This window comes from Haematobia irritans, chromosome 2, assembly GCF_050003625.1.
Source record: "Haematobia irritans isolate KBUSLIRL chromosome 2, ASM5000362v1, whole genome shotgun sequence".
Lineage (NCBI taxonomy): Eukaryota > Metazoa > Arthropoda > Insecta > Diptera > Muscidae > Haematobia > Haematobia irritans.
In genome coordinates this window covers 91,823,951-91,837,848 of record NC_134398.1, presented here as the reverse complement: position 1 = coordinate 91,837,848, position 13,898 = coordinate 91,823,951, and the positions used below count along the sequence as shown (strand labels likewise).

The 13,898-nt window shown below is 31.6% G+C and overlaps 2 long non-coding RNA genes across 4 annotated transcripts; both read right to left on the bottom strand.

Moving 5' to 3' along the window:
- Positions 1–9,276: 9,276 nt before the first annotated feature.
- On the bottom strand, positions 9,277–10,683 carry LOC142223293 (uncharacterized). 2 transcript variants are annotated; one of them, XR_012718668.1, is made up of 4 exons: positions 10,365–10,683; positions 10,195–10,256; positions 9,703–10,129; positions 9,277–9,638 (listed from the first exon to the last, which is right to left on the bottom strand). It is a non-coding gene; the product is annotated as an uncharacterized LOC142223293 (long non-coding RNA). The 2 variants fall into 2 exon arrangements; XR_012718667.1 differs by having other exon boundaries at positions 9,278–9,638; positions 10,195–10,683.
- Positions 10,684–11,191: 508 nt separating this feature from the next.
- On the bottom strand, positions 11,192–12,946 carry LOC142223292 (uncharacterized). Of its 2 annotated transcripts, XR_012718666.1 has the most exons (4): positions 12,283–12,946; positions 12,113–12,174; positions 11,621–12,047; positions 11,192–11,556 (listed from the first exon to the last, which is right to left on the bottom strand). It is a non-coding gene; the product is annotated as an uncharacterized LOC142223292 (long non-coding RNA). The 2 variants fall into 2 exon arrangements; XR_012718665.1 differs by having other exon boundaries at positions 11,193–11,556; positions 12,113–12,645.
- Positions 12,947–13,898: the final 952 nt, after the last annotated feature.

Sequence of the window (13,898 nt, the reverse complement as noted above, 5' to 3'; positions counted from 1 at the left end):
TGAATAATTGTACAACATCGTTATTAATACCGCAATTACTTTACAATCATTTTTATCTTGTAATAGTAAATGTGGAAAAAAGGAAATTTGCTGCCTTGACCCAAAGAAGCAGAAAAAATAGAAACTTTTGAAAATTATTATTTAAAAGAGTTATCTGAGCTTAAGGATGAGAGGTGGAGAGTTGTAAAATTAAATGCCGATAAACAGCACGATAACTTTGACTGCGGTATATTTATTTTGCAGTACGTCAAAAGGTAACATATGTAAAAAATATGTCGTTAACGAAACTGGAGCAAAAGGTGATTTATATAAAACAAATGCAATCTAAATTATTGAAGTAGTCCAGTTTAGAAATATGTCTTCATTGTTCGGCATCAAGAAATATTACAACAAAATGTATACATGTATAAATGATATTTATTTCCAATTAAATAATGCTCATGTTCTTTGTTAACTATGCGATTTTGAAAACAAATTACTTAAATGAATTTTTATTTATTTATTACTTAATTTATTATAATTACAAATTATAATAAACTTATTTATACGGGCACTAGCAACCAGGGCTGTGGAGCCGGAGTCGGAGTCTTGGAGTCGGAGTCTGAAGATTTTGCTGGAGTCGGAGTCGTAAAAATTTTGCTCGACTCCGACTCCGGCTAAACCAAATTTTTTAAAACACTTCACATTTTTGTAACTAAGCAAGTTTTTATGCAAATTAATTTCCATTTCGTTATTCATTCGATCAATGTACAGCATGATAGTAAATGAAAATCAACTTCCAATTACGGCTATCTTTTTATGTTTCCTAGAATGTTAGACTAGCAGATGGGCTGAATCGATCCATTTTAATGCCCATATCAATTTATTTGAAATATTTCGAAGAATCGAAATTAATTTTTTAAATTTTATTTTAAGGCCATATACAAACATGTGGAATATTGACAGAAAAAAATTTTCAAAGTTGTTTTTTTTTATAGAAAATTTTGTCAAAATGTTATTTCTATAAAAAGTTTTGTCAACATTTTGTTTCTATAGCAAATTTTGTCAAAATTTTATTTCTATAAAAAATTTATTCAACATTTTATTACTATAGAAATATTTTTTTCTATAGAAAATTTAGTCAAAATTTTATTTCTATAGAAAATTGAGTCAAAATTTTATTTCTATAGAAAATTGAGACAAAATTTTGTTTCTATAGAATATGTTGCAAAATTTTATTTCTATTGATAATTTTATTTCTATAAAAATTTAAGTCAAAATTTTATTTCTATATAAAATTTTGTCAAAATTTTATAGTAATAGATTTTTTTATTAGAAAATTTGGTCAAAATTTTATTTGTATAGAAAATTTAGTCAAAATTTTGTTTCTGTAGAATATTTTGCAGAATTTTATTTACTACACAAAAATTTTTCTAAAATTGTATTTTTATTGATAATTTTTTCAAAATTTTATTTCTATAAGAAAAAAATATCAAATTTTAATTCTTTAGCAAATTTTCTCAATTTTTTTTTCTTACTGATGCTCACTGATACTCACTGCTATAAAAAATGTATTCAAAATTTTATTACTATAGAAATATTTTTTTCTATATAAAATTTGGTCAAAATTTTATTTCTATAGAAAATTTAGTCAAAATTTTGTTTCTATAGAATATTTTGCAAAATTTTATTTCTATAGAAAATTTTGCAAAATTTCGTTTGTTACACAATTTTTTTTTTAATTGTATTTCTATTGATAATTTTTTTAAACTTTTATTTCTATAAAAAATTTTCCAAATTTTATTTCTATAAAAATTTTATTCAAAATTTTATTTCTATAGAAAATTTAGTCAAAATTTTGTTTCTGTAGAAAATTTTGCAAAATTTTGCAATATATATTTTATTTACTACTTCCAAAATTTTACTTATTTTCCAAAATTGTATGCTCACTGACACTCACTGCTAAGTCGAAAACTTGTAGAAATGACTCAAATTTTCAAAATTTTCAATGAATGAATCATAAATGCATTTTTGCGAAATTGTCTAAACAATTATAAATATTTCCCAAATATTGCCCGAGATTTTGTAGAAGTCTGATTTGAGATTTTATCAAAATATAGATCTAAATACAAAGTTGTGCAGAGTATATTATAACCGGCCCGCCCGACTTTAGACTTTCCTTGCATTTTTATTTTTTGTTAAAATTGTGTTACGTCCCATAATTTTAGATTTAGATTTAAATTTTAAGTACATAGATTTTGTAGAAGTATATACAATTTTGTCTAAATCAATTCAGATTCAAATTGATGCATATGGGAATATAAACCTTTATATAGCTCGCAACAAATTTAAAGGATTTGAGATAGTATCAATAACTTTGGTCCACAAATACATATACTGTTGGTATCTTCTCATATAATGATGGGTATTTATATCATTATTTTATTTATTAAACATTGCCCTAAATTTGAAATAAGAGTTCAATTGGCAGCTAATGTGAAATTAAGACCTTTTTTTGCACACATAAATAAAAACGATACTTTATATCGATCTTACTTACTTACGGTACCCCCACAATAGAACTACAAAGTAGTGGTATTAAAATGAGATTTAGTTATATTACCCGGAGTCGACTCCGGAGTCGGAGTCGAGCTGATGAAAAATGCTGGAGTCGGAGTCGAGCAAAATTGGCTCGACTCCACAGCCCTGCTAGCAACTAGAGGCTATCGGCCTATATAATTTTTATATTAACGAATTTTTATGTTTACAGGAAGCAATAGTAGCTCATGTACCCAGTACTCTATAAGCTTTTATTATCATTGATAAAGCATGTAATGCAACAACAATGTGCACATTTTGGTTAGTAGGCCTACAGGGGAAGCCAACCAAAAAAAAATATATGGCAACGCACAGCGAGTAGTACCCAGAGAGTATTAAGAAAACAAGAGAACGAAACTGTCAAGCGAAAATGCGACAGTAGGTGGCAGTCATGAGGAAATTTATCTAACGTCATGCAGTTTTTGTCGGCGCATTTGCAGAATAAATCAGAAAATTTTGTAAACATTTTACTTCTACAGAAAATTTTGTCAAAATTGTTTTCTTTTGGAAAATTTTGTCAAAATTTTATTTTTATAGAAAATTTTATCAAAATTTTATTTCTATAAACAATTTTGTTAAAATTTTATTTCATTAGAAAATTTTGTCAAAAATTTACTTTAATTTATCTACAGAAAATTTATGATGTACCATGAAGTACAACTGTGGCAACCGTGATTGCAATACTACGGCAGTCTTTGTAAGCGGATATAAAACTAAAAAAATATTTACAATTGAGGAGTTGCAAACAAAATTTTATTGTCTTTCAAATTCAGTCTAAAGGAGCTCTTGACAATAATCTTCCAATGGAATTTTTGTTCAAATTTAGTGAAAAGTACTTTTTTGCTCAAAAAAATACCTTTTTTGTACTTTCTTAAAAATTGTATTTTCCATCCCTGGCTACTATTGCTTCCTGTAAACATAAAAATTCGTTAATATAAAAATTATATAGGCCGATAGCCTCCAGTTGCTAGTGCCCGTATAAATAAGTTTATTATAATTTGTAATTATAATAAATTAAGTAATAAATAAATAAGAATTCATTTAAGTAATTTGTTTTCAAAATCGCATAGTTAACAAAGAACATTAGCATTATTTAATTGGAAATAAATATCATTTATACATGTTGAACATATGTTTTTATTACACTGCACAGATAATAATAAGTTTTAGAACCAATAACTTTTGTTGGAAAACCAATAACAAAATTTGTTAATTTTCCTGCAACAAACTAATTTGTACTTTTAATAACCATTATTACAAAAAAGTTGTTAGCAATCGTTACCATCAGAAGGCAACAAATAATTCGTGTTCTCAATAACATAATTTGTAAGTAATTTGTTGAGCATCCAACAGTACAAAATATATGTTGAACGTTACGTTTAATCCTCAACAAATATTTTTGAATTTGAACGAAAAAATTTGTATGTGGTTTGTTGGAGTCTATCAATGACCTGCAACAAATTTATTGGTGTATTGACAAAAAATTAAATTGAAATTAAAATTGACAGAATTATGCAATGAATTGCACCAAAATTGCAAAAATGCCGGAAATATTTTGGAGATATTTTGTTAAGTACACGCAGAGAAGGAATTGTTACGGTGACCTATTGTGCGGCTGAAAGAAATGATTTCGGGCACCAGCTAGCTCTAATCGCCAACCCAGGGCAGGTTCCAACCCATCATTTCCGCTCTAGGACCGTAGCCAATAAAATAAACAAAAATGAAACAAAACAAAATACTTTACTTCACAAAGCACAGATTCACGCAAGTGGGAGGTAGATAGGTTAGGTTAGGTTAGGTTAGGTGGCAGCCCGATGTATCAGGCTCACTTAGACTATTCAGTCCATTGTGATACCACAGTGGTGAACTTCTCTCTTATCACTGAGTGCTGCCCGATTCCATGTTAAGCTCAATGACAAGGGACCTCCTTTTTATAGCCGAGTCCGAACGGCTTTCCACATTGCAGTGAAACCACTTAGAGAAGCTTTGAAACCCTCAGAAATGTCACCAGCATTACTGAGGTGGGTAATCCACCGCTGAAAAACTTTTGGTGTTCGGTCGAAGCAGGAATCGAACCCACGACCTTATGTAGGCAAGGCGGGCATGCTAACCATTGCACCACGGTAGATGGACACCTCCAGCCGCCCAACCCTACCGTGGTCAAGTGGACATCCCATTCAATTAACTTGACCCCGGAATCACGCTCACATCACAACACTTACCTCACGTAATTTCCCCCAAAAGTCCAAACTCAACACATCATGGATTCGTTACAAAACATCAAAAGTAAGCCATATTTATTTACTAAAGATTGTTCCCTTATTCTAGCATCGACTATATGTAAAAATAACAATAATAACAATAATTTCCTATAACCGTAATATAAATTATTCTGCCCCCTTTATTATACCCTCCATCATAGGATGGGGGTATATTAACTTTGTCATTCCGTTTGTAACACATCGAAATATTGCTCTAAGACCCCATAAAGTATATATATTCTGGGTCGTGGTGAAATTCTGAGTCGATCTAAGCATGTCCGTCCGTCCGTCCGTCTGTTGAAATCACGCTAACTTCCGAACGAAACAAGCTATCGACTTGAAACTTGGCACAAGTAGTTGTTATCGATGTAGGTCGGATGGTATTGAAAATGGGCCATATCGGTCCACTTTTACGTATAGCCCCCATATAAAGGGACCCTCAGATTTGGCTTGTGGAGCCTCTAACAGAAGCATATTTCATCCGATCCGGCTGAAATTTGGTACATGGTGTTGATATATGGTCTCTAACAACCATGCAAAAATTGGTCCACATCGGTCCATAATTATATATAGCCCCCATATAAACCGATCCCCAGATTTGGCTTGCGGAACCTAAAAGAGAAGCAAATTTCATCCGATCCGGCTGAAGTTTGGTACATGGTGTTGGCAAATGGTCTCTAACAATCGTGCAAAAATTGGTCCACATCGGTCCATAATTATATATAGCCCCCATATAAACCGATCCCCAGATTTGGCATGCGGAGCCTAAAAGAGAAGCAAATTTCATCCGATCCGGCTGAAATTTGGTACATGGTATTGGTATATGGTCTCTAACAACCATGCAAACATTGGTCCACATCGGTCCATAATTATATATAGCCCCCATATAAACCGATCCCCAGATTTGGCTTGCGGAGTCTCAAAGAGAAGAAAATTTCATCCGATCCGGCTGAAATTTGGTACATGATGTTGGTATATGATCTCTAACAACCATGCAAAAATTGGTCCATATCGGTCTTTAATTATATATAGCCCCCATATAAACCGATCCCCAGATTTGGCTTGTGGAGCCTCTAAGAGAAGCATATTTCATCCGATCCGGCTGAAATTTGGTACATGATGTTGGTATATGGTCTCTAACAACCATGCAAAAATGCATAATTGTATATAGCCCTCATATAAACCGATCCCCAGATTTGGCTTGCGAACATGGTGTCAGTATATGATCTTTAACAACCGTCACAGAATTGGTGCATATCGGTCCATAATTATATATAGCCCCCATATAAAACGTTCTCCAGATTTGACCTCCGGAGCCTCTTGGAGGAGCAAAATTCATCCGATCCGGTTCAAATTAGGAACGTGGTGTTAGTATATGGTCGCTAACAACCATACCAAAATTGGTCCAATCACACAAAAATTGGTCCATATCGGTTCATAATCATGGTTGCCACTAGAGCCAAAAATAATCTACCAAAATTTTATTTCTATAGAAAATTTTGTCAAAATTTTATTTCTATAGAAAATTTTGTCAAAATTTTATTTCTAGAGAAAATTTTGTTAAAATTGTATTCGGTTCATAATAAAATTTTCATTATTTTCAAAATTTTATTTCTATAGAAAATTTTGTCAAAATTTTATTTCCATAGAAAATTTTGTTCAAATTTTATTCGGTTCATAATCATGGTTGCCACTCGAGCCACAAATAATCTACCAAGATTTTATTTCTATAGAAAATTTTGTCAAAAGTTTATTTCTATAGAAAATTTTGTTAAAATTTTATTTCTGTAGAAATTTTTGTCAAAATTTTCTTTCTATAGAATATTTTGTCAAAATTTTTTATTTCTATAGAAAATTTTGTGAAAATTTTATTTCTATAGAAAATTTTGTTAAAATTTTATTTCTGTAGAAAATTTTGTCAAAATTTTATGTCTACTTTGTCAAACTGAATTATATACACTCATAGAAAAAATCATGCACGGCGTGCTCATTTCAAAACGATTCGTTCATGAAAGTGAATCAACACACATGTGGTGTCAAACTGAGAACAGGCGGTGTCAATCTGACAACGATAAAATGACACCATGCGTTGTCAAAACAACAACCAGCGTTCATGATCTGACAACGCTATGGTTACGACTTTATAAACAAAATTAAAAAAAAAAGATTTCTGCTGGCGTGACTCGAACCTGTGTTTTCTGCACCATGCGTTAACAGTCGCCTTATCACATTGTACCACCGAGGGAGTTACCATAATAACATCTAACGATTATTTTAAGACTTGTCATGGCCAAAGAAAAACGAATGCCGTTCATGAAATCGTGAACGCCCGTGGACGAAATAGTGAACATTCCGTTTTGATTTTTTTGTGAACGTTTCCGTTTCATTTTGTCACCGTCCGTTCACGACTACGGAACGTAATTTTTTCTATTAGTGTACGTATTGGATCGATCTTTTTTGATTTAATATATACCACGTATGGACTTACATACAATTTAGAAGATGGTGTGAGGAGGTTTTAAGATACCTTGCCATCGGCAAGCGTTACCGCAACTTAAGTAATTCGATTGTGGATGGGAGTGTTTAGAAGAAGTTTCTACGCAATCCATGATGGAGGGTACATAAGCTTCGGCCTGGCCGAACTTACGGCCGTATATACTTGTTTTTCTTTAAAATTGTTAATTCTATTATTTTTATTTTATATTTTTCTATCACTTAATTATTATCAAATTCTTATAGGCCTTCCAAATATTATTTTGGAGAATAATAAATGAAATAAAAAATAACTCGCAAAATATAGACTTACTACTTTCTTTAACAATTAATCAAGACTATCACGCCAATAAACGATATTTTGTTTTTTAACAAGCAATTCAACGAATGGTCCAGTAGACCCGATATCTAACTCAAAACCAGAGATCATTTAATGAACACAATGTGGACACTTATATTGACCTAACCCAAGAACCTGCAAAGATTGAAGATAACAAAAATGTCATGCTACACTAAAGGGCAACACTGATTCACCTACAGCCTACCTAAGGGAGCTCACTTAGTCAGGGGAGGAGACAGTAAAAATGGGCAAATACCCTACCTTACCGCACCAAGTCTTTGCAAATCCTTTGACAAACGTTACTCTCAAGGGGAAGTTTTAATAACACAAAAAATATTAAATCTAACAAAAAAATTTCAAATTCAGATTTTTGTTGCATACGTGTGTGTAACAATAAAAAAACACGATTTATGATAATAATCTTGTGGCTTCTTTTAGGCGCACCAGTGGATAAATTAGTTTCCCCAACTCTGGGTTTACGATCGCGAAATATAAATCTTGGATTTCCAAAAAATAGGCCGTCTTTCACTATGACAATTGCACGGCCGGTCCCTTAAAAATTGTCTCTTCACTCTACAATACGTCCTACCTTAGGAACACAAAGATTCACCCTGTGCCAATACTTTTAATCCAATAAAGTTGGCTGCTTCCATAAAAATTGTCTCTTCACTCTACAATACGTCCTACCTTAGGAACACAAAGATTCACCCTGTGCCAATACTTTTAATCCAATAAAGTTGGCTGCTTCCATAAAGGGACAAATCCAATCTTCACTGACGTTCTTTCTTTCCTAGAGTACACTGTTCTCGTCCCTCCGGTGATCCCAAGTGGATAATACCAAAAAATATCGGCCTCCTGTTCGTCCAGGAGGCTTTTCCTTTAATATCAGAAAACTTCAAATTACCACACAATCCTCATATATGTCTATTTAACAACTTACTTGACACTGGTCTCGCTTTCACACCGCAAAATAAATAAAAAAATCACTAAATCCACCAATATAATTATATTTATAATTATAATTATTATTATAATTATTTCCGGTTCTCTAAAATTATAAAATACATTGTCTATAGCCACCAATTAAAATACTTTAAAATCTCGCTTTCCTCTAACCCCAATAAACACAAACGTTTGAAAAATACTAAAATGCAATAATTTTTCAAACATTTTTTCAAAGGATTAGGGTAATATTCAAGTTGAGAAATTGTTGAGAAAATCGCGTTCTCAACAAAAAACAGACATTACCCTCAACAGTAAAATTCAACACAATAGCAATAATCTCTCAATTGTAATCCTCAAATTGAAATGCATTGCTACTCAATAATTTCTCAAACAGTTTTCAATGTGAGACAAATTAAAAACTAATATTGCTGCGAATATTTTCTAACCACAATTTGCATGAAAGTCAATCCCAGTTCTTACTGAAAGTCAACACTAAATTTCTAGTGATTTTGTAAATTTTATTAATTTTTTTCGTTAAAAATATAATAATATTAAAAATAACATTAACACTATATAAAAATAATAATATGTTATAATACCAATCAAAACATAATTATCTTATTAAAGGTATTAATAACTAAAACTATCAATACAACTTTAAATAACTTAAACATTTTTCATGTATAATTTCCCCCATAATGTTGGTGTCACATAACTATTAATTAACTAATTATTAATTAATATGCTGACAATTTCAAATAATTACTATCGAGGAACTTGCTGGCCTGCGTGTTAGAATAGATTCCATCAAGAGGAATTCACAAAATATCAAACTGATGACGGAATGTAAATTGATGTAATGCACATTTTCATCCAGAAGTTCTTGATTTAGGAACTGCTGCACTTTGTTTTAATTGGTTGCACTTTGCAAGTTTTCTGGAATCTTTTCTTTGTTGTTTCCTTCATCATTTTTTCACCGGTCAACATCTCCCAAGAATATAACATCCAATGATTTTAGTTTTCTGCAAAACAATCGAGTTTTGTGATTTCCATTACGTTTTCATTTCACTTTTTATTTTGACTTACCAATTATAATTACCGTTTTGGATTAATTTCAGTTTTATGCCAATAAAAATAACTGACCACGTACTTCGTGGCACAAAATGTATTGAAACCCACAAAATTCCTCAAGAACGTTGGTGTCACAAAATTCTTGTAAAACTCATTAAAATTCGGGAAATTAGCAAGGAACTTGATGACTAGAGAGTTAGAATAAATTTCCAGCAATTTCAATTCACAAAATATCAAATTAAACCGATGATGCGATGTAAATTAAACTATAGGCGTGATGCGAATTATCACCCAGTAGTTGATATGGAAAAGCATAAATACCAAGTTTAATTCATTGTACTTTGATTTATGGAAACTTTCTCTTTTCGATAAGCCACCATCATTTTTCATTGGTCAACCTCTTAATGTTTCCAAGAATGCAGCATCCAAATATTTTAGTTTTCTGCAATGAGATTTAAATTTAGTGACTTCTCTAAAGTGTTGATTTAATTTTTCATATTGACTTACCAATTATTATAAACTATTTGAAGCAGTTCCAGTTACTTGTCCAACATTTTTTCATCGGTCAGCTTTTTAATGTTTTAAAGAACGTAGAATCCATAATTTTAGTTTTCGGCAAAGAGATATAATTTAGCGTCTTCCTTAAAGTTTCATATCATTTTTTTATTTTCACTTACGTATTATTAGAAACTATTTGGAGTAAATTCAGTTTTTTGTCTAAAATGTTTTTTATTTCTTTCAATTGACCACGAACTTCGTTGCACAAACAAGTATTGAAAACCACATGGTTTTTTCGTTGCATTTTAGGGTAGTGTTTTGTCAAAGTTTTCTCATATTATCTTCAACCCCTTTTCAAAGATTTCGTCAACATTTTGGCAAATTGGAAGTAATTCGCAAACAATTTGAAGATGTATTGAATATGAGCTGTTTCAAGTCAAGTTGAATTTATGTTGATAATTATAGTTACCCTCAAACTGAAAAGTTGTTGCATTTGAAAAACGCTCATCCTGTGTTTATTCCCAATAAACACAAACGTTTGAAAAATACTAAAATGCAATAATTTTTCAAACATTTTTTCAAAGGATTAGGGTAATATTCAAGTTGAGAAATTGTTGAGAAAATCGCGTTCTCAACAAAAAACAGACATTACCCTCAACAGTAAAATTCAACACAATAGCAATAATCTCTCAATTGTAATCCTCAAATTGAAATGCATTGCTACTCAATAATTTCTCAAACAGTTTTCAATGTGAGACAAATTAAAAACTAATATTGCTGCGAATATTTTCTAACCACAATTTGCATGAAAGTCAATCCCAGTTCTTACTGAAAGTCAACACTAAATTTCTAGTGATTTTGTAAATTTTATTAATTTTTTTCGTTAAAAATATAATAATATTAAAAATAACATTAACACTATATAAAAATAATAATATGTTATAATACCAATCAAAACATAATTATCTTATTAAAGGTATTAATAACTAAAACTATCAATACAACTTTAAATAACTTAAACATTTTTCATGTATAATTTCCCCCATAATGTTGGTGTCACATAACTATTAATTAACTAATTATTAATTAATATGCTGACAATTTCAAATAATTACTATCGAGGAACTTGCTGGCCTGCGTGTTAGAATAGATTCCATCAAGAGGAATTCACAAAATATCAAACTGATGACGGAATGTAAATTGATGTAATGCACATTTTCATCCAGAAGTTCTTGATTTAGGAACTGCTGCACTTTGTTTTAATTGGTTGCACTTTGCAAGTTTTCTGGAATCTTTTCTTTGTTGTTTCCTTCATCATTTTTTCACCGGTCAACATCTCCCAAGAATATAACATCCAATGATTTTAGTTTTCTGCAAAACAATCGAGTTTTGTGATTTCCATTACGTTTTCATTTCACTTTTTATTTTGACTTACCAATTATAATTACCGTTTTGGATTAATTTCAGTTTTATGCCAATAAAAATAACTGACCACGTACTTCGTGGCACAAAATGTATTGAAACCCACAAAATTCCTCAAGAACGTTGGTGTCACAAAATTCTTGTAAAACTCATTAAAATTCGGGAAATTAGCAAGGAACTTGATGACTAGAGAGTTAGAATAAATTTCCAGCAATTTCAATTCACAAAATATCAAATTAAACCGATGATGCGATGTAAATTAAACTATAGGCGTGATGCGAATTATCACCCAGTAGTTGATATGGAAAAGCATAAATACCAAGTTTAATTCATTGTACTTTGATTTATGGAAACTTTCTCTTTTCGATAAGCCACCATCATTTTTCATTGGTCAACCTCTTAATGTTTCCAAGAATGCAGCATCCAAATATTTTAGTTTTCTGCAATGAGATTTAAATTTAGTGACTTCTCTAAAGTGTTGATTTAATTTTTCATATTGACTTACCAATTATTATAAACTATTTGAAGCAGTTCCAGTTACTTGTCCAACATTTTTTCATCGGTCAGCTTTTTAATGTTTTAAAGAACGTAGAATCCATAATTTTAGTTTTCGGCAAAGAGATATAATTTAGCGTCTTCCTTAAAGTTTCATATCATTTTTTTATTTTCACTTACGTATTATTAGAAACTATTTGGAGTAAATTCAGTTTTTTGTCTAAAATGTTTTTTATTTCTTTCAATTGACCACGAACTTCGTTGCACAAACAAGTATTGAAAACCACATGGTTTTTTCGTTGCATTTTAGGGTAGTGTTTTGTCAAAGTTTTCTCATATTATCTTCAACCCCTTTTCAAAGATTTCGTCAACATTTTGGCAAATTGGAAGTAATTCGCAAACAATTTGAAGATGTATTGAATATGAGCTGTTTCAAGTCAAGTTGAATTTATGTTGATAATTATAGTTACCCTCAAACTGAAAAGTTGTTGCATTTGAAAAACGCTCATCCTGTGTTTATTGGGTTGGGACCTTTCAATTATATCGAATGGCCTAAATCACACCGACACTGATAACTCAACTACTTAGAACTTATACCAAATGTGTCCAAATCACCCCCTTTTATATCCTCGATCTCTCCAATTTTCCAGGGAAGCCATCTTTGCTTGGTACCCCCTCCCCCCATGGATCCACTATCCATCTCTTTCTGAACAGTCTCATTACCTCTATTTTATGCTAATTTTCTTTAACTTAACGCATTTCAGGGGTAACTTATGAATTAAAACTGTTGTACCGACCTACAATTATCCAACAACAATTCCACCCTGTGTAGTATTGGTTGCGCTATGTAACACTACCACGTCATCTGACATGTCCTAAACATACTAAACACATCTCATGGTATTTCTTCTTAAAGGCCGGTATGCACCTCTAGCGAAAAATTTCATTCCCATAAGAAATGCATTGCTATTTATGCTAACGAAATTTTCGGTAGCGTTCAATTTCGTAAGCTGGTACGCACCTATAATGAAAATAACAGGGTTGTCAAAAGCATATTTTGGCAGCAAACATTTAATTTATTACAATCATTGTGTGCGTAAAAGTTTTAAAAGGTGTGTAAATAATAAACAATTTATTTGAGGAATATTTGGAACATATATTAACAATTTTTAAAAGCGATTAGCTGGTTTAAAATTTGTTGTACACAGCCCTGTTTTTTTGTTGTAGACTTAAATAAATTTTTGCTACCGAAAATTTCGCTAGAGTTGCATACCGGCCTTTAACCTGCGTGAACTTGCGTGAAGATAGCGACGTCGCTAACTTTCGATAACAGGGTTATCGAAAAAATAACAGGGTGACACAGAGACGACACAAACTGAATTAATATAAGACGGACAGACAGAATATTTAATGAAATTTATGTTTATCCGTGCTTAAAAACAACGATTTATACACAGAATATGATAGAGAACACCTTTACCTACAATTTGGTGTGCCACATGTGCCTGTTCAATGTTATTTAGCTTGGTTATTATTGGGTACTGGTGGTCAGGACACTATTTCCCACGTGGAGTCCAGGAATGGACTTCGTACACAAAAGTGACAACGGATATTGATAGAGGGCATCAATACCTACAATTTGGTATACAACATGTATCTGGGAAACGCCGAGTGTAGAACAAAAATTTCCAGAAACTGTTGGACGCACTGGTGGTCAGGACAGTATTTCCAGCGTTGAGGCCAGGAATTGACTTCGTACACAAAACTGGCAACGGAACTTGGTAGAGGGCATCAAT